Genomic DNA, 22579 nt, shown 5'->3' on the forward strand with positions numbered 1-22579 from the left:
CACAATTTTCAGGTTCAAAAAGGTCAACGGAACTTGGGATTCCCAGCCAGTCTCCCATGCTGGTACTTGCCAAGCCTTAAGCTGCATTGATGCTGCGATCTGACGAGAGCAGGCACATTCAGCTTAGAATGGCCGTTGACAGCAGATGTTCAATTTGAACCTTCTTTCACCATCTTTGACAGAGAAACTAACACAATTTTCAGGTTCAAAAAGGTCAACGGAACTTGGGATTCCAAGCCAGTCTCCCTTGCTGGTACTTGCCAAGCCTTAAGCTGCATTGCTGCTGCGATCTGACGAGAGCAGGCACATTCAGCTTAGAATGGCCGTTGACAGCAGCTGTTCAATTTGAACCTTCTTTTACCATCTTTGACAGAGAAACTAATACAATTTTCAGGTTCAAAAAGGTCAACGGAACTTGGGATTCCCAGCCAGTCTCCCATGCTGGTACTTGCCAAGCCTTAAGCTGCATTGCTGCTGCGATCTGACGAGAGCAGGCACATTCAGCTTAGAATGGCCGTTGACAGCAGCTGTTCAATTTGAACCTTCTTTTACTATCTCATAGAGAAACTAACACATTTTCAGGTTCAAAAAGGTCAACGGAACTTGGGATTCCCAGCCAGTCTCCCATGCTGGTACTTGCCAAGCCTTAAGCTGCATTGCTGCTGCGATCTGACGAGAGCAGGCACATTCAGCTTAGAATGGCCGTTGACCGCAGCTGTTCAATTTGAACCTTCTTTTACTATCTCATAGAGAAACTAACACAATTTTCAGGTTCAAAAAGGTCAACGGAACTTGGGATTCCCAGCCAGTCTCCCATGCTGGTACTTGCCAAGCCTTAAGCTGCATTGCTGCTGCGATCTGACGAGAGCAGGCACATTCAGCTTAGAATGGCCGTTGACAGCAGCTGTCCAATTTGAACCTTCTTTTACCATCTTTGACAGGGAAACTAACACAATTTTCAGGTTCAAAAAGGTCAACGGAACTTGGGATTCCCAGCCAGTCTCCCATGCTGGTACTTGCCAAGCCTTAAGCTGCATTGCTGCTGCGATCTGACGAGAGCAGGCACATTCAGCTTAGAATGGCCGTTGACAGCAGCTGTTCAATTTGAACCTTCTTTTACTATCTCATAGAGAAACTAACACAATTTTCAGGTTCAAAAAGGTCATAGGAACTTGGGATTCCCAGCCAGTCTCCCATGCTGGTACTTGCCAAGCCTTAAGCTGCATTGATGCTGCGATCTGACGAGAGCAGGCACATTCAGCTTAGAATGGCCGTTGACAGCAGATGTTCAATTTGAACCTTCTTTTACCATCTTTGACAGAGAAACTAACACAATTTTCAGGTTCAAAAAGGTCAACGGAACTTGGGATTCCCAGCCAGTCTCCCATGCTGGTACTTGCCAAGCCTTAAGCTGCATTGCTGCTGCGATCTGACGAGAGCAGGCACATTCAGCTTAGAATGGCCGTTGACAGCAGCTGTTCAATTTGAACCTTCTTTTACTATCTCATAGAGAAACTAACACAATTTTCAGGTTCAAAAAGGTCAATGGAACTTGGGATTCCCAGCCAGTCTCCCATGCTGGTACTTGCCAAGCCTTAAGCTGCATTGCTGCTGCGATCTGACGAGAGCAGGCACATTCAGCTTAGAATGGCCGTTGACAGCAGCTGTTCAATTTGAACCTTCATTTACTATCTCATAGAGAAACTAACACAATTTTCAGGTTCAAAAAGGTCAACGGAACTTGGGATTCCCAGCCAGTCTCCCATGCTGGTACTTGCCAAGCCTTAAGCTGCATTGCTGCTGCGATCTGACGAGAGCAGGCACATTCAGCTTAGAATGGCCGTTGACCGCAGCTGTTCAATTTGAACCTTCTTTTACTATCTCATAGAGAAACTAACACAATTTTCAGGTTCAAAAAGGTCAACGGAACTTGGGATTCCCAGCCAGTCTCCCATGCTGGTACTTGCCAAGCCTTAAGCTGCATTGCTGCTGCGATCTGACGAGAGCAGGCACATTCAGCTTAGAATGGCCGTTGACAGCAGCTGTTCAATTTGAACCTTCTTTTACCATCTTTGACAGAGAAACTAACACAATTTCCAGGTTCAAAAAGGTCAATGGAACTTGGGATTTCCAGCCATTCTCCCATGCTGGTACTTGCCAAGCCTTAAGCTGCATTGCTGCTGCGATCTGACGAGAGCAGGCACATTCAGCTTAGAATGGCCGTTGACAGCAGCTGTTCAATTTGAACCTTCTTTTACTATCTCATAGAGAAACTAACACAATTTTCAGGTTCAAAAAGGTCAACGGAACTTGGGATTCCCAGCCAGTCTCCCATGCTGGTACTTGCCAAGCCTTAAGCTGCATTGCTGCTGCGATCTGACGAGAGCAGGCACATTCAGCTTAGAATGGCCGTTGACAGCAGCTGTTCAATTTGAACCTTCTTTTACTATCTCATAGATAAACTAACACAATTTTCAGGTTCAAAAAGGTCAACGGAACTTGGGATTCCCAGCCAGTCTCCCATGCTGGTACTTGCCAAGCCTTAAGCTGCATTGCTGCTGCGATCTGACGAGAGCAGGCACATTCAGCTTAGAATGGCCGTTGACAGCAGCTGTTCAATTTGAACCTTCTTTTACTATCTCATAGATAAACTAACACAATTTTCAGGTTCAAAAAGGTCAACGGAACTTGGGATTCCCAGCCAGTCTCCCATGCTGGTACTTGCCAAGCCTTAAGCTGCACTGCTGCTGCGATCTGACGAGAGCAGGCACATTCAGCTTAGAATGGCCGTTGACAGCAGATGTTCAATTTGAACCTTCTTTTACCATCTTTGACAGAGAAACTAACACAATTTTCAGGTTCAAAAAGGTCAACGGAACTTGGGATTCCCAGCCAGTCTCCCATGCTGGTACTTGCCAAGCCTTAAGCTGCATTGCTGCTGCGATCTGACGAGAGCAGGCACATTCAGCTTAGAATGGCCGTTGACAGCAGCTGTTCAATTTGAACCTTCTTTTACTATCTCATAGAGAAACTAACACAATTTTCAGGTTCAAAAAGGTCAATGGAACTTGGGATTCCCAGCCAGTCTCCCATGCTGGTACTTGCCAAGCCTTAAGCTGCATTGCTGCTGCGATCTGACGAGAGCAGGCACATTCAGCTTAGAATGGCCGTTGACAGCAGCTGTTCAATTTGAACCTTCATTTACTATCTCATAGAGAAACTAACACAATTTTCAGGTTCAAAAAGGTCAACGGAACTTGGGATTCCCAGCCAGTCTCCCATGCTGGTACTTGCCAAGCCTTAAGCTGCATTGCTGCTGCGATCTGACGAGAGCAGGCACATTCAGCTTAGAATGGCCGTTGACCGCAGCTGTTCAATTTGAACCTTCTTTTACTATCTCATAGAGAAACTAACACAATTTTAAGGTTCAAAAAGGTCAACGGAACTTGGGATTCCCAGCCAGTCTCCCATGCTGGTACTTGCCAAGCCTTAAGCTGCATTGCTGCTGCGATCTGACGAGAGCAGGCACATTCAGCTTAGAATGGCCGTTGACAGCAGCTGTTCAATTTGAACCTTCTTTTACCATCTTTGACAGAGAAACTAACACAATTTCCAGGTTCAAAAAGGTCAACGGAACTTGGGATTCCCAGCCAGTCTCCCATGCTGGTACTTGCCAAGCCTTAAGCTGCATTGCTGCTGCGATCTGACGAGAGCAGGCACATTCAGCTTAGAATGGCCGTTGACAGCAGCTGTTCAATTTGAACCTTCTTTTACTATCTCATAGAGAAACTAACACAATTTTCAGGTTCAAAAAGGTCAACGGAACTTGGGATTCCCAGCCAGTCTCCCATGCTGGTACTTGCCAAGCCTTAAGCTGCATTGCTGCTGCGATCTGACAAGAGCAGGCACATTCAGCTTAGAATGGCCGTTGACAGCAGCTGTTCAATTTGAACCTTCTTTTACTATCTCATAAATAAACTAACACAATTTTCAGGTTCAAAAAGGTCAACGGAACTTGGGATTCCCAGCCAGTCTCCCATGCTGGTACTTGCCAAGCCTTAAGCTGCATTGCTGCTGCGATCTGACGAGAGCAGGCACATTCAGCTTAGAATGGCCGTTGACAGCAGCTGTTCAATTTGAACCTTCTTTTACTATCTCATAGAGAAACTAACACAATTTTCAGGTTCAAAAAGGTCAACGGAACTTGGGATTCCCAGCCAGTCTCCCATGCTGGTACTTGCCAAGCCTTAAGCTGCATTGATGCTGCGATCTGACGAGAGCAGGCACATTCAGCTTAGAATGGCCGTTGACAGCAGCTGTTCAATTTGAACCTTCTTTTACTATCTCATAGAGAAACTAACACAATTTTCAGGTTCAAAAAGGTCAACGGAACTTGGGATTCCCAGCCAGTCTCCCATGCTGGTACTTGCCAAGCCTTAAGCTGCATTGCTGCTGCGATCTGACGAGAGCAGGCACATTCAGCTTAGAATGGCCGTTGACAGCAGCTGTCCAATTTGAACCTTCTTTTACCATCTTTGACAGGGAAACTAACACAATTTTCAGGTTCAAAAAGGTCAACGGAACTTGGGATTCCCAGCTAGTCTCCCATGCTGGTACTTGCCAAGCCTTAAGCTGCATTGCTGCTGCGATCTGACGAGAGCAGGCACATTCAGCTTAGAATGGCCGTTGACAGCAGCTGTTCAATTTGAACCTTCTTTTACTATCTCATAGAGAAACTAACACAATTTTCAGGTTCAAAAAGGTCAACGGAACTTGGGATTCCCAGCCAGTCTCCCATGCTGGTACTTGCCAAGCCTTAAGCTGCATTGCTGCTGCGATCTGACGAGAGCAGGCACATTCAGCTTAGAATGGCCGTTGACAGGAGCTGTTCAATTTGAACCTTCTTTTACTATCTCATAGAGAAACTAACACAATTTTCAGGTTCAAAAAGGTCAATGGAACTTGGGATTCCCAGCCAGTCTCCCATGCTGGTACTTGCCAAGCCTTAAGCTGCATTGCTGCTGCGATCTGACGAGAGCAGGCACATTCAGCTTAGAATGGCCGTTGACAGCAGCTGTTCAATTTGAACCTTCTTTTACTATCTCATAGAGAAACTAACACAATTTTCAGGTTCAAAAAGGTCAATGGAACTTGGGATTCCCAGCCAGTCTCCCATGCTGGTACTTGCCAAGCCTTAAGCTGCATTGCTGCTGCGATCTGACGAGAGCAGACACATTCAGCTTAGAATGGCCGTTGACAGCAGCTGTTCAATTTGAACCTTCTTTTACTATCTCATAGAGAAACTAACACAATTTTCAGGTTCAAAAAGGTCAACGGAACTTGGGATTCCCAGCCAGTCTCCCATGCTGGTACTTGCCAAGCCTTAAGCTGCATTGCTGCTGCGATCTGACGAGAGCAGGCACATTCAGCTTAGAATGGCCGTTGACCGCAGCTGTTCAATTTGAACCTTCTTTTACTATCTCATAGAGAAACTAACACAATTTTCAGGTTCAAAAAGGTCATCGGAACTTGGGATTCCCAGCCAGTCTCCCATGCTGGTACTTGCCAAGCCTTAAGCTGCATTGCTGCTGCGATCTGACGAGAGCAGGCACATTCAGCTTAGAATGGCCGTTGACAGCAGCTGTTCAATTTGAACCTTCTTTTACTATCTCATAGAGAAACTAACACAATTTTCAGGTTCAAAAAGGTCAACGGAACTTGGGATTCCCAGCCAGTCTCCCATGCTGGTACTTGCCAAGCCTTAAGCTGCATTGCTGCTGCGATCTGACGAGAGCAGGCACATTCAGCTTAGAACGACCGTTGACAGCAGCTGTTCAATTTGAACCTTCTTTTACTATCTCATAGAGAAACTAACACAGTTTTCAGGTTCAAAAAGGTCAACGGAACTTGGGATTCCCAGCCAGTCTCCCATGCTGGTACTTGCCAAGCCTTAAGCTGCATTGCTGCTGCAATCTGACGAGAGCAGGCACATTCAGCTTAGAATGGCCGTTGACAGCAGCTGTTCAATTTGAACCTTCTTTTACCATCTTTGACAGAGAAACTAACACAATTTTCAGGTTCAAAAAGGTCAACGGAACTTGGGATTCCCAGCCAGTCTCCCATGCTGGTACTTGCCAAGCCTTAAGCTGCATTGCTGCTGCGATCTGACGAGAGCAGGCACATTCAGCTTAGAATGGCCGTTGACAGCAGCTGTTCAATTTGAACCTTCTTTTACTATCTCATAGAGAAACTAACACAATTTTCAGGTTCAAAAAGGTCAACGGAACTTGGGATTCCCAGCCAGTCTCCCATGCTGGTACTTGCCAAGCCTTAAGCTGCATTGATGCTGCGATCTGACGAGAGCAGGCACATTCAGCTTAGAATGGCCGTTGACAGCAGATGTTCAATTTGAACCTTCTTTTACCATCTTTGACAGAGAAACTAACACAATTTTCAGGTTCAAAAAGGTCAACGGAACTTGGGATTCCCAGCCAGTCTCCCATGCTGGTACTTGCCAAGCCTTAAGCTGCATTGCTGCTGCGATCTGACGAGAGCAGGCACATTCAGCTTAGAATGGCCGTTGACAGCAGCTGTTCAATTTGAACCTTCTTTTACTATCTCATAGAGAAACTAACACAATTTTCAGGTTCAAAAAGGTCAATGGAACTTGGGATTCCCAGCCAGTCTCCCATGCTGGTACTTGCCAAGCCTTAAGCTGCATTGCTGCTGCGATCAGACGAGTGCAGGCACATTCAGCTTAGAATGGCCGTTGACAGCAGCTGTTCAATTTGAACCTTCTTTTACTATCTCATAGAGAAACTAACACAATTTTCAGGTTCAAAAAGGTCAACGGAACTTGGGATTCCCAGCCAGTCTCCCATGCTGGTACTTGCCAAGCCTTAAGCTGCATTGCTGCTGCGATCTGACGAGAGAAGGCACATTCAGCTTAGAATGGCCGTTGACCGCAGCTGTTCAATTTGAACCTTCTTTTACTATCTCATAGAGAAACTAACACAATTTTCAGGTTCAAAAAGGTCAACGGAACTTGGGATTCCCAGCCAGTCTCCCATGCTGGTACTTGCCAAGCCTTAAGCTGCATTGCTGCTGCGATCTGACGAGAGCAGGCACATTCAGCTTAGAATGGCCGTTGACAGCAGCTGTTCAATTTGAACCTTCTTTTACTATCTCATAGAGAAACTAACACAATTTTCAGGTTCAAAAAGGTCAACGGAACTTGGGATTCCCAGCCAGTCTCCCATGCTGGTACTTGCCAAGCCTTAAGCTGCATTGCTGCTGCGATCTGACGAGAGCAGGCACATTCAGCTTAGAATGGCCGTTGACAGCAGCTGTTCAATTTGAACCTTCTTTTACTATGTCATAGAGAAACTAACACAATTTTCAGGTTCAAAAAGGTCAACGGAACTTGGGATTCCCAGCCAGTCTCCCATGCTGGTACTTGCCAAGCCTTAAGCTGCATTGCTGCTGCGATCTGACGAGAGCAGGCACATTCAGCTTAGAATGGCCGTTGACAGCAGCTGTTCAATTTGAACCTTCTTTTACTATCTCATAGAGAAACTAACACAATTTTCAGGTTCAAAAAGGTCAACGGAACTTGGGATTCCCAGCCAGTCTCCCATGCTGGTACTTGCCAAGCCTTAAGCTGCATTGATGCTGCGATCTGACGAGAGCAGGCACATTCAGCTTAGAATGGCCGTTGACAGCAGATGTTCAATTTGAACCTTCTTTCACCATCTTTGACAGAGAAACTAACACAATTTTCAGGTTCAAAAAGGTCAACGGAACTTGGGATTCCAAGCCAGTCTCCCTTGCTGGTACTTGCCAAGCCTTAAGCTGCATTGCTGCTGCGATCTGACGAGAGCAGGCACATTCAGCTTAGAATGGCCGTTGACAGCAGCTGTTCAATTTGAACCTTCTTTTACCATCTTTGACAGAGAAACTAATACAATTTTCAGGTTCAAAAAGGTCAACGGAACTTGGGATTCCCAGCCAGTCTCCCATGCTGGTACTTGCCAAGCCTTAAGCTGCATTGCTGCTGCGATCTGACGAGAGCAGGCACATTCAGCTTAGAATGGCCGTTGACAGCAGCTGTTCAATTTGAACCTTCTTTTACTATCTCATAGAGAAACTAACACAATTTTCAGGTTCAAAAAGGTCAACGGAACTTGGGATTCCCAGCCAGTCTCCCATGCTGGTACTTGCCAAGCCTTAAGCTGCATTGCTGCTGCGATCTGACGAGAGCAGGCACATTCAGCTTAGAATGGCCGTTGACAGCAGCTGTTCAATTTGAACCTTCTTTTACTATCTCAGAGAGAAACTAACCCAATTTTCAGGTTCAAAAAGGTCAATGGAACTTGGGATTCCCAGCCAGTCTCCCATGCTGGTACTTGCCAAGCCTTAAGCTGCATTGCTGCTGCGATCTGACGAGAGCAGGCACATTCAGCTTAGAACGACCGTTGACAGCAGCTGTTCAATTTGAACCTTCTTTTACTATCTCATAGAGAAACTAACACAATTTTCAGGTTCAAAAAGGTCAACGGAACTTGGGATTCCCAGCCAGTCTCCCATGCTGGTACTTGCCAAGCCTTAAGCTGCATTGCTGCTGCAATCTGACGAGAGCAGGCACATTCAGCTTCGAATGGCCGTTGACAGCAGCTGTTCAATTTGAACCTTCTTTTACTATCTCATAGAGAAACTAACACAATTTTCAGGTTCAAAAAGGTCAACGGAACTTGGGATTCCCAGCCAGTCTCCCATGCTGGTACTTGCCAAGCCTTAAGCTGCATTGCTGCTGCGATCTGACGAGAGCAGGCACATTCAGCTTAGAATGGCCGTTGACAGCAGCTGTTCAATTTGAACCTTCTTTTACCATCTTTGACAGAGAAACTAACACAATTTTCAGGTTCAAAAAGGTCAACGGAACTTGGGATTCCCAGCCAGTCTCCCATGCTGGTACTTGCCAAGCCTTAAGCTGCATTGCTGCTGTGATTTGACGAGAGCAGGCACATTCAGCTTAGAATGGCCGTTGACAGCAGATGTTCAATTTGAACCTTCTTTTACCATCTTTGACAGAGAAACTAACACAATTTTCAGGTTCAAAAAGGTCAACAGAACTTGGGATTCCCAGCCAGTCTCCCATGCTGGTACTTGCCAAGCCTTAAGCTGCATTGCTGCTGCGATCTGACGAGAGCAGGCACATTCAGCTTAGAATGGCCGTTGACAGCAGCTGTTCAATTTGAACCTTCTTTTACCATCTTTGACAGAGAAACTAACACAATTTCCAGGTTCAAAAAGGTCAACGGAACTTGGGATTCCCAGCCAGTCTCCCATGCTGGTACTTGCCAAGCCTTAAGCTGCATTGCTGCTGCGATCTGACGAGAGCAGGCACATTCAGCTTAGAATGGCCGTTGACAGCAGCTGTTCAATTTGAACCTTCTTTTACTATCTCATAGATAAACTAACACAATTTTCAGGTTCAAAAAGGTCAACGGAACTTGGGATTCCCAGCCAGTCTCCCATGCTGGTACTTGCCAAGCCTTAAGCTGCATTGCTGCTGCGATCTGACGAGAGCAGGCACATTCAGCTTAGAATGGCCGTTGACAGCAGCTGTCCAATTTGAACCTTCTTTTACCATCTTTGACAGGGAAACTAACACAATTTTCAGGTTCAAAAAGGTCAACGGAACTTGGGATTCCCAGCTAGTCTCCCATGGTGGTACTTGCCAAGCCTTAAGCTGCATTGCTGCTGCGATCTGACGAGAGCAGGCACATTCAGCTTAGAATGGCCGTTGACAGCAGCTGTTCAATTTGAACCTTCTTTTACTATCTCATAGAGAAACTAACACAATTTTCAGGTTCAAAAAGGTCAACGGAACTTGGGATTCCCAGCCAGTCTCCCATGCTGGTACTTGCCAAGCCTTAAGCTGCATTGCTGCTGCGATCTGACGAGAGCAGGCACATTCAGCTTAGAATGGCCGTTGACCGCAGCTGTTCAATTTGAACCTTCTTTTACTATCTCATAGAGAAACTAACACAATTTTCAGGTTCAAAAAGGTCAACGGAACTTGGGATTCCCAGCCAGTCTCCCATGCTGGTACTTGCCAAGCCTTAAGCTGCATTGCTGCTGCGATCTGACGAGAGCAGGCACATTCAGCTTAGAATGGCCGTTGACAGCAGCTGTTCAATTTGAACCTTCTTTTACTATCTCATAGAGAAACTAACACAATTTTCAGGTTCAAAAAGGTCAACGGAACTTGGGATTCCCAGCCAGTCTCCCATGCTGGTACTTGCCAAGCCTTAAGCTGCATTGATGCTGCGATCTGACGAGAGCAGGCACATTCAGCTTAGAATGGCCGTTGACAGCAGATGTTCAATTTGAACCTTCTTTTACCATCTTTGACAGAGAAACTAACCAGTTTTCAGGTTCAAAAAGGTCAACGGAACTTGGGATTCCCAGCCAGTCTCCCATGCTGGTACTTGCCAAGCCTTAAGCTGCATTGCTGCTGCGATCTGACGAGAGCAGGCACATTCAGCTTAGAATGGCCGTTGACAGCAGCTGTTCAATTTGAACCTTCTTTTACTATCTCATAGAGAAACTAACACAATTTTCAGGTTCAAAAGGTCAATGGAACTTGGGATTCCCAGCCAGTCTCCCATGCTGGTACTTGCCAAGCCTTAAGCTGCATTGCTGCTGCGATCAGACGAGTGCAGGCACATTCAGCTTAGAATGGCCGTTGACAGCAGCTGTTCAATTTGAACCTTCTTTTACTATCTCATAGAGAAACTAACACAATTTTCAGGTTCAAAAAGGTCAACGGAACTTGGGATTCCCAGCCAGTCTCCCATGCTGGTACTTGCCAAGCCTTAAGCTGCATTGCTGCTGCGATCTGACGAGAGCAGGCACATTCAGCTTAGAATGGCCGTTGACCGCAGCTGTTCAATTTGAACCTTCTTTTACTATCTCATAGAGAAACTAACACAATTTTCAGGTTCAAAAAGGTGAACGGAACTTGGGATTCCCAGCCAGTCTCCCATGCTGGTACTTGCCAAGCCTTAAGCTGCATTGCTGCTGCGATCTGACGAGAGCAGGCACATTCAGCTTAGAATGGCCGTTGACAGCAGCTGTTCAATTTGAACCTTCTTTTACTATCTCATAGAGAAACTAACACAATTTTCAGGTTCAAAAAGGTCAACGGAACTTGGGATTCCCAGCCAGTCTCCCATGCTGGTACTTGCCAAGCCTTAAGCTGCATTGCTGCTGCGATCTGACGAGAGCAGGCACATTCAGCTTAGAATGGCCGTTGACAGCAGCTGTTCAATTTGAACCTTCTTTTACTATCTCATAGAGAAACTAACACAATTTTCAGGTTCAAAAAGGTCAACGGAACTTGGGATTCCCAGCCAGTCTCCCATGCTGGTACTTGCCAAGCCTTAAGCTGCATTGCTGCTGCGATCTGACGAGAGCAGGCACATTCAGCTTAGAATGGCCGTTGACAGCAGCTGTTCAATTTGAACCTTCTTTTACTATCTCATAGAGAAACTAACACAATTTTCAGGTTCAAAAAGGTCAACGGAACTTGGGATTCCCAGCCAGTCTCCCATGCTGGTACTTGCCAAGCCTTAAGCTGCATTGATGCTGCGATCTGACGAGAGCAGGCACATTCAGCTTAGAATGGCCGTTGACAGCAGATGTTCAATTTGAACCTTCTTTTACCATCTTTGACAGAGAAACTAACACAATTTTCAGGTTCAAAAAGGTCAACGGAACTTGGGATTCCAAGCCAGTCTCCCTTGCTGGTACTTGCCAAGCCTTAAGCTGCATTGCTGCTGCGATCTGACGAGAGCAGGCACATTCAGCTTAGAATGGCCGTTGACAGCAGCTGTTCAATTTGAACCTTCTTTTACCATCTTTGACAGAGAAACTAATACAATTTTCAGGTTCAAAAAGGTCAACGGAACTTGGGATTCCCAGCCAATCTCCCATGCTGGTACTTGCCAAGCCTTAAGCTGCATTGCTGCTGCGATCTGACGAGAGCAGGCACATTCAGCTTAGAATGGCCGTTGACAGCAGCTGTTCAATTTGAACCTTCTTTTACTATCTCATAGAGAAACTAACACAATTTTCAGGTTCAAAAAGGTCAACGGAACTTGGGATTCCCAGCCAGTCTCCCATGCTGGTACTTGCCAAGCCTTAAGCTGCATTGCTGCTGCGATCTGACGAGAGCAGGCACATTCAGCTTAGAATGGCCGTTGACCGCAGCTGTTCAATTTGAACCTTCTTTTACTATCTCATAGAGAAACTAACACAATTTTCAGGTTCAAAATGGTCAACGGAACTTGGGATTCCCAGCCAGTCTCCCATGCTGGTACTTGCCAAGCCTTAAGCTGCATTGCTGCTGCGATCTGACGAGAGCAGGCACATTCAGCTTAGAATGGCCGTTGACAGCAACTGTCCAATTTGAACCTTCTTTTACCATCTTTGACAGGGAAACTAACACAATTTTCAGGTTCAAAAAGGTCAACGGAACTTGGGATTCCCAGCCAGTCTCCCATGCTGGTACTTGCCAAGCCTTAAGCTGCATTGCTGCTGCGATCTGACGAGAGCAGGCACATTCAGCTTAGAATGGCCGTTGACAGCAGCTGTTCAATTTTAACCTTCTTTTACTATCTCATAAAAAACTAACACAATTTTCAGGTTCAAAAAGGTCAACGGAACTTGGGATTCCCAGCCAGTCTCCCATGCTGGTACTTGCCAAGCCTTAAGCTGCATTGATGCTGCGATCTGACGAGAGCAGGCACATTCAGCTTAGAATGGCCGTTGACAGCAGATGTTCAATTTGAACCTTCTTTTACCATCTTTGACAGAGAAACTAACACAATTTTCAGGTTCAAAAAGGTCAACGGAACTTGGGATTCCCAGCCAGTCTCCCATGCTGGTACTTGCCAAGCCTTAAGCTGCATTGCTGCTGCGATCTGACGAGAGCAGGCACATTCAGCTTAGAATGGCCGTTGACAGCAGCTGTTCAATTTGAACCTTCTTTTACTATCTCATAGAGAAACTAACACAATTTTCAGGTTCAAAAAGGTCAACGGAACTTGGGATTCCCAGCCAGTCTCCCATGCTGGTACTTGCCAAGCCTTAAGCTGCATTGCTGCTGCGATCTGACGAGAGCAGGCACATTCAGCTTAGAATGGCCGTTGACAGCAGCTGTTCAATTTGAACCTTCATTTACTATCTCATAGAGAAACTAACACAATTTTCAGGTTCAAAAAGGTCAACGGAACTTGGGATTCCCAGCCAGTCTCCCATGCTGGTACTTGCCAAGCCTTAAGCTGCATTGCTGCTGCGATCTGACGAGAGCAGGCACATTCAGCTTAGAATGGCCGTTGACCGCAGCTGTTCAATTTGAACCTTCTTTTACTATCTCATAAAAAACTAACACAATTTTCAGGTTCAAAAAGGTCAACGGAACTTGGGATTCCCAGCCAGTCTCCCATGCTGGTACTTGCCAAGCCTTAAGCTGCATTGATGCTGCGATCTGACGAGAGCAGGCACATTCAGCTTAGAATGGCCGTTGACAGCAGATGTTCAATTTGAACCTTCTTTTACCATCTTTGACAGAGAAACTAACACAATTTTCAGGTTCAAAAAGGTCAACGGAACTTGGGATTCCCAGCCAGTCTCCCATGCTGGTACTTGCCAAGCCTTAAGCTGCATTGCTGCTGCGATCTGACGAGAGCAGGCACATTCAGCTTAGAATGGCCGTTGACAGCAGCTGTTCAATTTGAACCTTCTTTTACTATCTCATAGAGAAACTAACACAATTTTCAGGTTCAAAAAGGTCAATGGAACTTGGGATTCCCAGCCAGTCTCCCATGCTGGTACTTGCCAAGCCTTAAGCTGCATTGCTGCTGCGATCTGACGAGAGCAGGCACATTCAGCTTAGAATGGCCGTTGACAGCAGCTGTTCAATTTGAACCTTCATTTACTATCTCATAGAGAAACTAACACAATTTTCAGGTTCAAAAAGGTCAACGGAACTTGGGATTCCCAGCCAGTCTCCCATGCTGGTACTTGCCAAGCCTTAAGCTGCATTGCTGCTGCGATCTGACGAGAGCAGGCACATTCAGCTTAGAATGGCCGTTGACCGCAGCTGTTCAATTTGAACCTTCTTTTACTATCTCATAGAGAAACTAACACAATTTTCAGGTTCAAAAAGGTCAACGGAACTTGGGATTCCCAGCCAGTCTCCCATGCTGGTACTTGCCAAGCCTTAAGCTGCATTGCTGCTGCGATCTGACGAGAGCAGGCACATTCAGCTTAGAATGGCCGTTGACAGCAGCTGTTCAATTTGAACCTTCTTTTACTATCTCATAGAGAAACTAACACAATTTTCAGGTTCAAAAATGTCAACGGAACTTGGGATTCCCAGCCAGTCTCCCATGCTGGTACTTGCCAAGCCTTAAGCTGCATTGCTGCTGCGATCTGACGAGAGCAGGCACATTCAGCTTAGAATGGCCGTTGACAGCAGCTGTTCAATTTGAACCTTCTTTTACTATCTCATAGAGAAACTAACACAATTTTCAGGTTCAAAAAGGTCAACGGAACTTGGGATTCCCAGCCAGTCTCCCATGCTGGTACTTGCCAAGCCTTAAGCTGCATTGCTGCTGCGATCTGACGAGAGCAGGCACATTCAGCTTAGAATGGCCGTTGACAGCAGCTGTTCAATTTTAACCTTCTTTTACTATGTCATAGAGAAACTAACACAATTTTCAGGTTCAAAAAGGTCAACGGAACTTGGGATTCCCAGCCAGTCTCCCATGCTGGTACTTGCCAAGCCTTAAGCTGCATTGCTGCTGCGATCTGACGAGAGCAGGCACATTCAGCTTAGAATGGCCGTTGACAGCAGCTGTTCAATTTGAACCTTCTTTTACTATCTCATAGAGAAACTAACACAATTTTCAGGTTCAAAAAGGTCAACGGAACTTGGGATTCCCAGCCAGTCTCCCATGCTGGTACTTGCCAAGCCTTAAGCTGCATTGATGCTGCGATCTGACGAGAGCAGGCACATTCAGCTTAGAATGGCCGTTGACAGCAGATGTTCAATTTGAACCTTCTTTTACCATCTTTGACAGAGAAACTAACACAATTTTCAGGTTCAAAAAGGTCAACGGAACTTGGGATTCCCAGCCAGTCTCCCTTGCTTTTACTTGCCAAGCCTTAAGCTGCATTGCTGCTGCGATCTGACGAGAGCAGGCACATTCAGCTTAGAATGGCCGTTGACAGCAGCTGTTCAATTTGAACCTTCTTTTACTATCTCATAGAGAAACTAACACAATTTTCAGGTTCAAAAAGGTCAATGGAACTTGGGATTCCCAGCCAGTCTCCCATGCTGGTACTTGCCAAGCCTTAAGCTGCATTGCTGCTGCGATCTGACGAGAGCAGGCACATTCAGCTTAGAATGGCCGTTGACAGCAGCTGTTCAATTTGAACCTTCATTTACTATCTCATAGAGAAACTAACACAATTTTCAGGTTCAAAAAGGTCAACGGAACTTGGGATTCCCAGCCAGTCTCCCATGCTGGTACTTGCCAAGCCTTAAGCTGCATTGCTGCTGCGATCTGACGAGAGCAGGCACATTCAGCTTAGAATGGCCGTTGACCGCAGCTGTTCAATTTGAACCTTCTTTTACTATCTCATAGAGAAACTAACACAATTTTCAGGTTCAAAAAGGTCAACGGAACTTGGGATTCCCAGCCAGTCTCCCATGCTGGTACTTGCCAAGCCTTAAGCTGCATTGCTGCTGCGATCTGACGAGAGCAGGCACATTCAGCTTAGAATGGCCGTTGACAGCAGCTGTTCAATTTGAACCTTCTTTTACCATCTTTGACAGAGAAACTAACACAATTTCCAGGTTCAAAAAGGTCAACGGAACTTGGGATTCCCAGCCAGTCTCCCATGCTGGTACTTGCCAAGCCTTAAGCTGCATTGCTGCTGCGATCTGACGAGAGCAGGCACATTCAGCTTAGAATGGCCGTTGACAGCAGCTGTTCAATTTGAACCTTCATTTACTATCTCATAGAGAAACTAACACAATTTTCAGGTTCAAAAAGGTCAACGGAACTTGGGATTCCCAGCCAGTCTCCCATGCTGGTACTTGCCAAGCCTTAAGCTGCATTGCTGCTGCGATCTGACGAGAGCAGGCACATTCAGCTTAGAATGGCCGTTGACCGCAGCTGTTCAATTTGAACCTTCTTTTACTATCTCATAGAGAAACTAACACAATTTTCAGGTTCAAAAAGGTCAACGGAACTTGGGATTCCCAGCCAGTCTCCCATGCTGGTACTTGCCAAGCCTTAAGCTGCATTGCTGCTGCGATCTGACGAGAGCAGGCACATTCAGCTTAGAATGGCCGTTGACAGCAGCTGTTCAATTTGAACCTTCTTTTACTATCTCATAGAGAAACTAACACAATTTTCAGGTTCAAAAAGGTCAACGGAACTTGGGATTCCCAGCCAGTCTCCCATGCTGGTACTTGCCAAGCCTTAAGCTGCATTGCTGCTGCGATCTGACGAGAGCAGGCACATTCAGCTTAGAATGGCCGTTGACAGCAGCTGTTCAATTTGAACCTTCTTTTACTATCTCATAGAGAAACTAACACAATTTTCAGGTTCAAAAAGGTCAACGGAACTTGGGATTCCCAGCCAGTCTCCCATGCTGGTACTTGCCAAGCCTTAAGCTGCATTGCTGCTGCGATCTGACGAGAGCAGGCACATTCAGCTTAGAATGGCCGTTGACAGCAGCTGTTCAATTTGAACCTTCTTTTACTATCTCATAGAGAAACTAACACAATTTTCAGGTTCAAAAAGGTCAACGGAACTTGGGATTCCCAGCCAGTCTCCCATGCTGGTACTTGCCAAGCCTTAAGCTGCATTGATGCTGCGATCTGACGAGAGCAGGCACATTCAGCTTAGAATGGCCGTTGACAGCAGCTGTTCAATTTGAACCTTCTTTTACTATCTCATAGAGAAACTAACACAATTTTCAGGTTCAAAAAGGTCAACGGAACTTGGGATTCCCAGCCAGTCTCCCATGCTGGTACTTGCCAAGCCTTAAGCTGCATTGCTGCTGCGATCTGACGAGAGCAGGCACATTCAGCTTAGAATGGCCGTTGACAGCAGCTGTCCAATTTGAACCTTCTTTTACCATCTTTGACAGGGAAACTAACACAATTTTCAGGTTCAAAAAGGTCAACGGAACTTGGGATTCCCAGCTAGTCTCCCATGCTGGTACTTGCCAAGCCTTAAGCTGCATTGCTGCTGCGATCTGACGAGAGCAGGCACATTCAGCTTAGAATGGCCGTTGACAGCAGCTGTTCAATTTGAACCTTCTTTTACTATCTCATAGAGAAACTAACACAATTTTCAGGTTCAAAAAGGTCAACGGAACTTGGGATTCCCAGCCAGTCTCCCATGCTGGTACTTGCCAAGCCTTAAGCTGCATTGCTGCTGCGATCTGACGAGAGCAGGCACATTCAGCTTAGAATGGCCGTTGACAGGAGCTGTTCAATTTGAACCTTCTTTTACTATCTCATAGAGAAACTAACACAATTTTCAGGTTCAAAAAGGTCAATGGAACTTGGGATTCCCAGCCAGTCTCCCATGCTGGTACTTGCCAAGCCTTAAGCTGCATTGCTGCTGCGATCTGACGAGAGCAGGCACATTCAGCTTAGAATGGCCGTTGACAGCAGCTGTTCAATTTGAACCTTCTTTTACTATCTCATAGAGAAACTAACACAATTTTCAGGTTCAAAAAGGTCAATGGAACTTGGGATTCCCAGCCAGTCTCCCATGCTGGTACTTGCCAAGCCTTAAGCTGCATTGCTGCTGCGATCTGACGAGAGCAGGCACATTCAGCTTAGAATGGCCGTTGACAGCAGCTGTTCAATTTGAACCTTCTTTTACTATCTCATAGAGAAACTAACACAATTTTCAGGTTCAAAAAGGTCAACGGAACTTGGGATTCCCAGCCAGTCTCCCATGCTGGTACTTGCCAAGCCTTAAGCTGCATTGCTGCTGCGATCTGACGAGAGCAGGCACATTCAGCTTAGAATGGCCGTTGACCGCAGCTGTTCAATTTGAACCTTCTTTTACTATCTCATAGAGAAACTAACACAATTTTCAGGTTCAAAAAGGTCATCGGAACTTGGGATTCCCAGCCAGTCTCCCATGCTGGTACTTGCCAAGCCTTAAGCTGCATTGCTGCTGCGATCTGACGAGAGCAGGCACATTCAGCTTAGAATGGCCGTTGACAGCAGCTGTTCAATTTGAACCTTCTTTTACTATCTCATAGAGAAACTAACACAATTTTCAGGTTCAAAAAGGTCAACGGAACTTGGGATTCCCAGCCAGTCTCCCATGCTGGTACTTGCCAAGCCTTAAGCTGCATTGCTGCTGCGATCTGACGAGAGCAGGCACATTCAGCTTAGAACGACCGTTGACAGCAGCTGTTCAATTTGAACCTTCTTTTACTATCTCATAGAGAAACTAACACAGTTTTCAGGTTCAAAAAGGTCAACGGAACTTGGGATTCCCAGCCAGTCTCCCATGCTGGTACTTGCCAAGCCTTAAGCTGCATTGCTGCTGCAATCTGACGAGAGCAGGCACATTCAGCTTAGAATGGCCGTTGACAGCAGCTGTTCAATTTGAACCTTCTTTTACCATCTTTGACAGAGAAACTAACACAATTTTCAGGTTCAAAAAGGTCAACGGAACTTGGGATTCCCAGCCAGTCTCCCATGCTGGTACTTGCCAAGCCTTAAGCTGCATTGCTGCTGCGATCTGACGAGAGCAGGCACATTCAGCTTAGAATGGCCGTTGACAGCAGCTGTTCAATTTGAACCTTCTTTTACTATCTCATAGAGAAACTAACACAATTTTCAGGTTCAAAAAGGTCAACGGAACTTGGGATTCCCAGCCAGTCTCCCATGCTGGTACTTGCCAAGCCTTAAGCTGCATTGATGCTGCGATCTGACGAGAGCAGGCACATTCAGCTTAGAATGGCCGTTGACAGCAGATGTTCAATTTGAACCTTCTTTTACCATCTTTGACAGAGAAACTAACACAATTTTCAGGTTCAAAAAGGTCAACGGAACTTGGGATTCCCAGCCAGTCTCCCATGCTGGTACTTGCCAAGCCTTAAGCTGCATTGATGCTGTGATTTGACGAGAGCAGGCACATTCAGCTTAGAATGGCCGTTGACAGCAGATGTTCAATTTGAACCTTCTTTTACCATCTTTGACAGAGATACTAACACAATTTTCAGGTTCAAAAAGGTCAACAGAACTTGGGATTCCCAGCCAGTCTCCCATGCTGGTACTTGCCAAGCCTTAAGCTGCATTGCTGCTGCGATCTGACGAGAGCAGGCACATTCAGCTTAGAATGGCCGTTGACAGCAGCTGTTCAATTTGAACCTTCTTTTACCATCTTTGACAGAGAAACTAACACAATTTCCAGGTTCAAAAAGGTCAACGGAACTTGGGATTCCCAGCCAGTCTCCCATGCTGGTACTTGCCAAGCCTTAAGCTGCATTGCTGCTGCGATCTGACGAGAGCAGGCACATTCAGCTTAGAATGGCCGTTGACATCAGCTGTTCAATTTGAACCTTCTTTTACTATCTCATAGAGAAACTAACACAATTTTCAGGTTCAAAAAGGTCAACGGAACTTGGGATTCCCAGCCAGTCTCCCATGCTGGTACTTGCCAAGCCTTAAGCTGCATTGCTGCTGCGATCTGACGAGAGCAGGCACATTCAGCTTAGAATGGCCGTTGACAGCAGCTGTTCAATTTGAACCTTCTTTTACTATCTCATAGATAAACTAACACAATTTTCAGGTTCAAAAAGGTCAACGGAACTTGGGATTCCCAGCCAGTCTCCCATGCTGGTACTTGCCAAGCCTTAAGCTGCATTGCTGCTGCGATCTGACGAGAGCAGGCACATTCAGCTTAGAATGGCCGTTGACAGCAGCTGTTCAATTTGAACCTTCTTTTACTATCTCATAGAGAAACTAACACAATTTTCAGGTTCAAAAAGGTCAACGGAACTTGGGATTCCCAGCCAGTCTCCCATGCTGGTACTTGCCAAGCCTTAAGCTGCATTGATGCTGCGATCTGACGAGAGCAGGCACATTCAGCTTAGAATGGCCGTTGACAGCAGCTGTTCAATTTGAACCTTCTTTTACTATCTCATAGAGAAACTAACACAATTTTCAGGTTCAAAAAGGTCAACGGAACTTGGGATTCCCAGCCAGTCTCCCATGCTGGTACTTGCCAAGCCTTAAGCTGCATTGATGCTGCGATCTGACGAGAGCAGGCACATTCAGCTTAGAATTGCCGTTGACCGCAGCTGTTCAATTTGAACCTTCTTTTACTATCTCATAGAGAAACTAACACAATTTTCAGGTTCAAAAAGGTCAACGGAACTTGGGATTCCCAGCTAGTCTCCCATGGTGGTACTTGCCAAGCCTTAAGCTGCATTGCTGCTGCGATCTGACGAGAGCAGGCACATTCAGCTTAGAATGGCCGTTGACAGCAGCTGTTCAATTTGAACCTTCTTTTACTATCTCATAGAGAAACTAACACAATTTTCAGGTTCAAAAAGGTCAACGGAACTTGGGATTCCCAGCCAGTCTCCCATGCTGGTACTTGCCAAGCCTTAAGCTGCATTGCTGCTGCGATCTGACGAGAGCAGGCACATTCAGCTTAGAATGGCCGTTGACCGCAGCTGTTCAATTTGAACCTTCTTTTACTATCTCATAGAGAAACTAACACAATTTTCAGGTTCAAAAAGGTCAACGGAACTTGGGATTCCCAGCCAGTCTCCCATGCTGGTACTTGCCAAGCCTTAAGCTGCATTGCTGCTGCGATCTGACGAGAGCAGGCACATTCAGCTTAGAATGGCCGTTGACAGCAGCTGTTCAATTTGAACCTTCTTTTACTATCTCATAGAGAAACTAACACAATTTTCAGGTTCAAAAAGGTCAACGGAACTTGGGATTCCCAGCCAGTCTCCCATGCTGGTACTTGCCAAGCCTTAAGCTGCATTGCTGCTGCGATCTGACGAGAGCAGGCACATTCAGCTTAGAATGGCCGTTGACAGCAGCTGTTCAATTTGAACCTTCTTTTACTATCTCATAGAGAAACTAACACAATTTTCAGGTTCAAAAAGGTCAACGGAACTTGGGATTCCCAGCCAGTCTCCCACGCTGGTACTTGCCAAGCCTTAAGCTGCATTGATGCTGCGATCTGACGAGAGCAGGCACATTCAGCTTAGAATGGCCGTTGACAGCAGATGTTCAATTTGAACCTTCTTTTACCATCTTTGACAGAGAAACTAACACAATTTTCAGGTTCAAAAAGGTCAACGGAACTTGGGATTCCCAGCCAGTCTCCCATGCTGGTACTTGCCAAGCCTTAAGCTGCATTGCTGCTGCGATCTGACGAGAGCAGGCACATTCAGCTTAGAATGGCCGTTGACAGCAGCTGTTCAATTTGAACCTTCTTTTACTATCTCATAGAGAAACTAACACAATTTTCAGGTTCAAAAAGGTCAATGGAACTTGGGATTCCCAGCCAGTCTCCCATGCTGGTACTTGCCAAGCCTTAAGCTGCATTGCTGCTGCGATCTGACGAGAGCAGGCACATTCAGCTTAGAATGGCCGTTGACAGCAGCTGTTCAATTTGAACCTTCTTTTACCATCTTTGACAGAGAAACTAATACAATTTTCAGGTTCAAAAAGGTCAACGGAACTTGGGATTCCCAGCCAGTCTCCCATGCTGGTACTTGCCAAGCCTTAAGCTGCATTGCTGCTGCGATCTGACGAGAGCAGGCACATTCAGCTTAGAATGGCCGTTGACAGCAGCTGTTCAATTTGAACCTTCTTTTACTATCTCATAGAGAAACTAACACAATTTTCAGGTTCAAAAAGGTCAACGGAACTTGGGATTCCCAGCCAGTCTCCCATGCTGGTACTTGCCAAGCCTTAAGCTGCATTGCTGCTGCGATCTGACGAGAGCAGGCACATTCAGCTTAGAATGGCCGTTGACCGCAGCTGTTCAATTTGAACCTTCTTTTACTATCTCATAGAGAAACTAACACAATTTTCAGGTTCAAAAAGGTCAACGGAACTTGGGATTCCCAGCCAGTCTTCCATGCTGGTACTTGCCAAGCCTTAAGCTGCATTGCTGCTGCGATCTGACGAGAGCAGGCACATTCAGCTTAGAATGGCCGTTGACAGCAGCTGTCCAATTTGAACCTTCTTTTACCATCTTTGACAGGGAAACTAACACAATTTTCAGGTTCAAAAAGGTCAACGGAACTTGGGATTCCCAGCCAGTCTCCCATGCTGGTACTTGCCAAGCCTTAAGCTGCATTGCTGCTGCGATCTGACGAGAGCAGGCACATTCAGCTTAGAATGGCCGTTGACAGCAGCTGTTCAATTTGAACCTTCTTTTACTATCTCATAGAGAAACTAACACAATTTTCAGGTTCAAAAAGGTCAACG

General features: G+C 46.0%; 18 pseudogenes; all 18 read right to left on the reverse strand.

Annotated features, from left to right (window-relative positions):
- Positions 1–21: 21 nt before the first annotated feature.
- On the reverse strand, positions 22–140 carry LOC140107495 (5S ribosomal RNA; annotated as a pseudogene).
- Positions 141–212: 72 nt separating this feature from the next.
- Positions 213–331, reverse strand: LOC140107821 (5S ribosomal RNA; annotated as a pseudogene).
- Positions 332–403: 72 nt separating this feature from the next.
- Positions 404–522, reverse strand: LOC140108055 (5S ribosomal RNA; annotated as a pseudogene).
- Positions 523–591: 69 nt separating this feature from the next.
- Positions 592–710, reverse strand: LOC140108056 (5S ribosomal RNA; annotated as a pseudogene).
- A 70-nt stretch (positions 711–780) lies between these two features.
- Positions 781–899, reverse strand: LOC140108057 (5S ribosomal RNA; annotated as a pseudogene).
- Positions 900–971: 72 nt separating this feature from the next.
- Positions 972–1090, reverse strand: LOC140108058 (5S ribosomal RNA; annotated as a pseudogene).
- A 261-nt stretch (positions 1091–1351) lies between these two features.
- LOC140108059 (5S ribosomal RNA) lies at positions 1352–1470 on the reverse strand (annotated as a pseudogene).
- Positions 1471–1729: 259 nt separating this feature from the next.
- On the reverse strand, positions 1730–1848 carry LOC140108060 (5S ribosomal RNA; annotated as a pseudogene).
- A 70-nt stretch (positions 1849–1918) lies between these two features.
- LOC140108062 (5S ribosomal RNA) lies at positions 1919–2037 on the reverse strand (annotated as a pseudogene).
- A 261-nt stretch (positions 2038–2298) lies between these two features.
- Positions 2299–2417, reverse strand: LOC140108064 (5S ribosomal RNA; annotated as a pseudogene).
- A 70-nt stretch (positions 2418–2487) lies between these two features.
- On the reverse strand, positions 2488–2606 carry LOC140108065 (5S ribosomal RNA; annotated as a pseudogene).
- A 70-nt stretch (positions 2607–2676) lies between these two features.
- On the reverse strand, positions 2677–2795 carry LOC140107748 (5S ribosomal RNA; annotated as a pseudogene).
- A 72-nt stretch (positions 2796–2867) lies between these two features.
- Positions 2868–2986, reverse strand: LOC140108066 (5S ribosomal RNA; annotated as a pseudogene).
- A 259-nt stretch (positions 2987–3245) lies between these two features.
- Positions 3246–3364, reverse strand: LOC140108067 (5S ribosomal RNA; annotated as a pseudogene).
- A 70-nt stretch (positions 3365–3434) lies between these two features.
- Positions 3435–3553, reverse strand: LOC140108068 (5S ribosomal RNA; annotated as a pseudogene).
- Positions 3554–3625: 72 nt separating this feature from the next.
- On the reverse strand, positions 3626–3744 carry LOC140108070 (5S ribosomal RNA; annotated as a pseudogene).
- A 70-nt stretch (positions 3745–3814) lies between these two features.
- Positions 3815–3933, reverse strand: LOC140107710 (5S ribosomal RNA; annotated as a pseudogene).
- Positions 3934–4003: 70 nt separating this feature from the next.
- Positions 4004–4122, reverse strand: LOC140108071 (5S ribosomal RNA; annotated as a pseudogene).
- Positions 4123–22579: the final 18457 nt, after the last annotated feature.

Source organism: Engystomops pustulosus, unplaced genomic scaffold (assembly GCF_040894005.1).
Source record: "Engystomops pustulosus unplaced genomic scaffold, aEngPut4.maternal MAT_SCAFFOLD_121, whole genome shotgun sequence".
In the NCBI taxonomy this organism is placed as follows: Eukaryota; Metazoa; Chordata; class Amphibia; order Anura; family Leptodactylidae; genus Engystomops; species Engystomops pustulosus.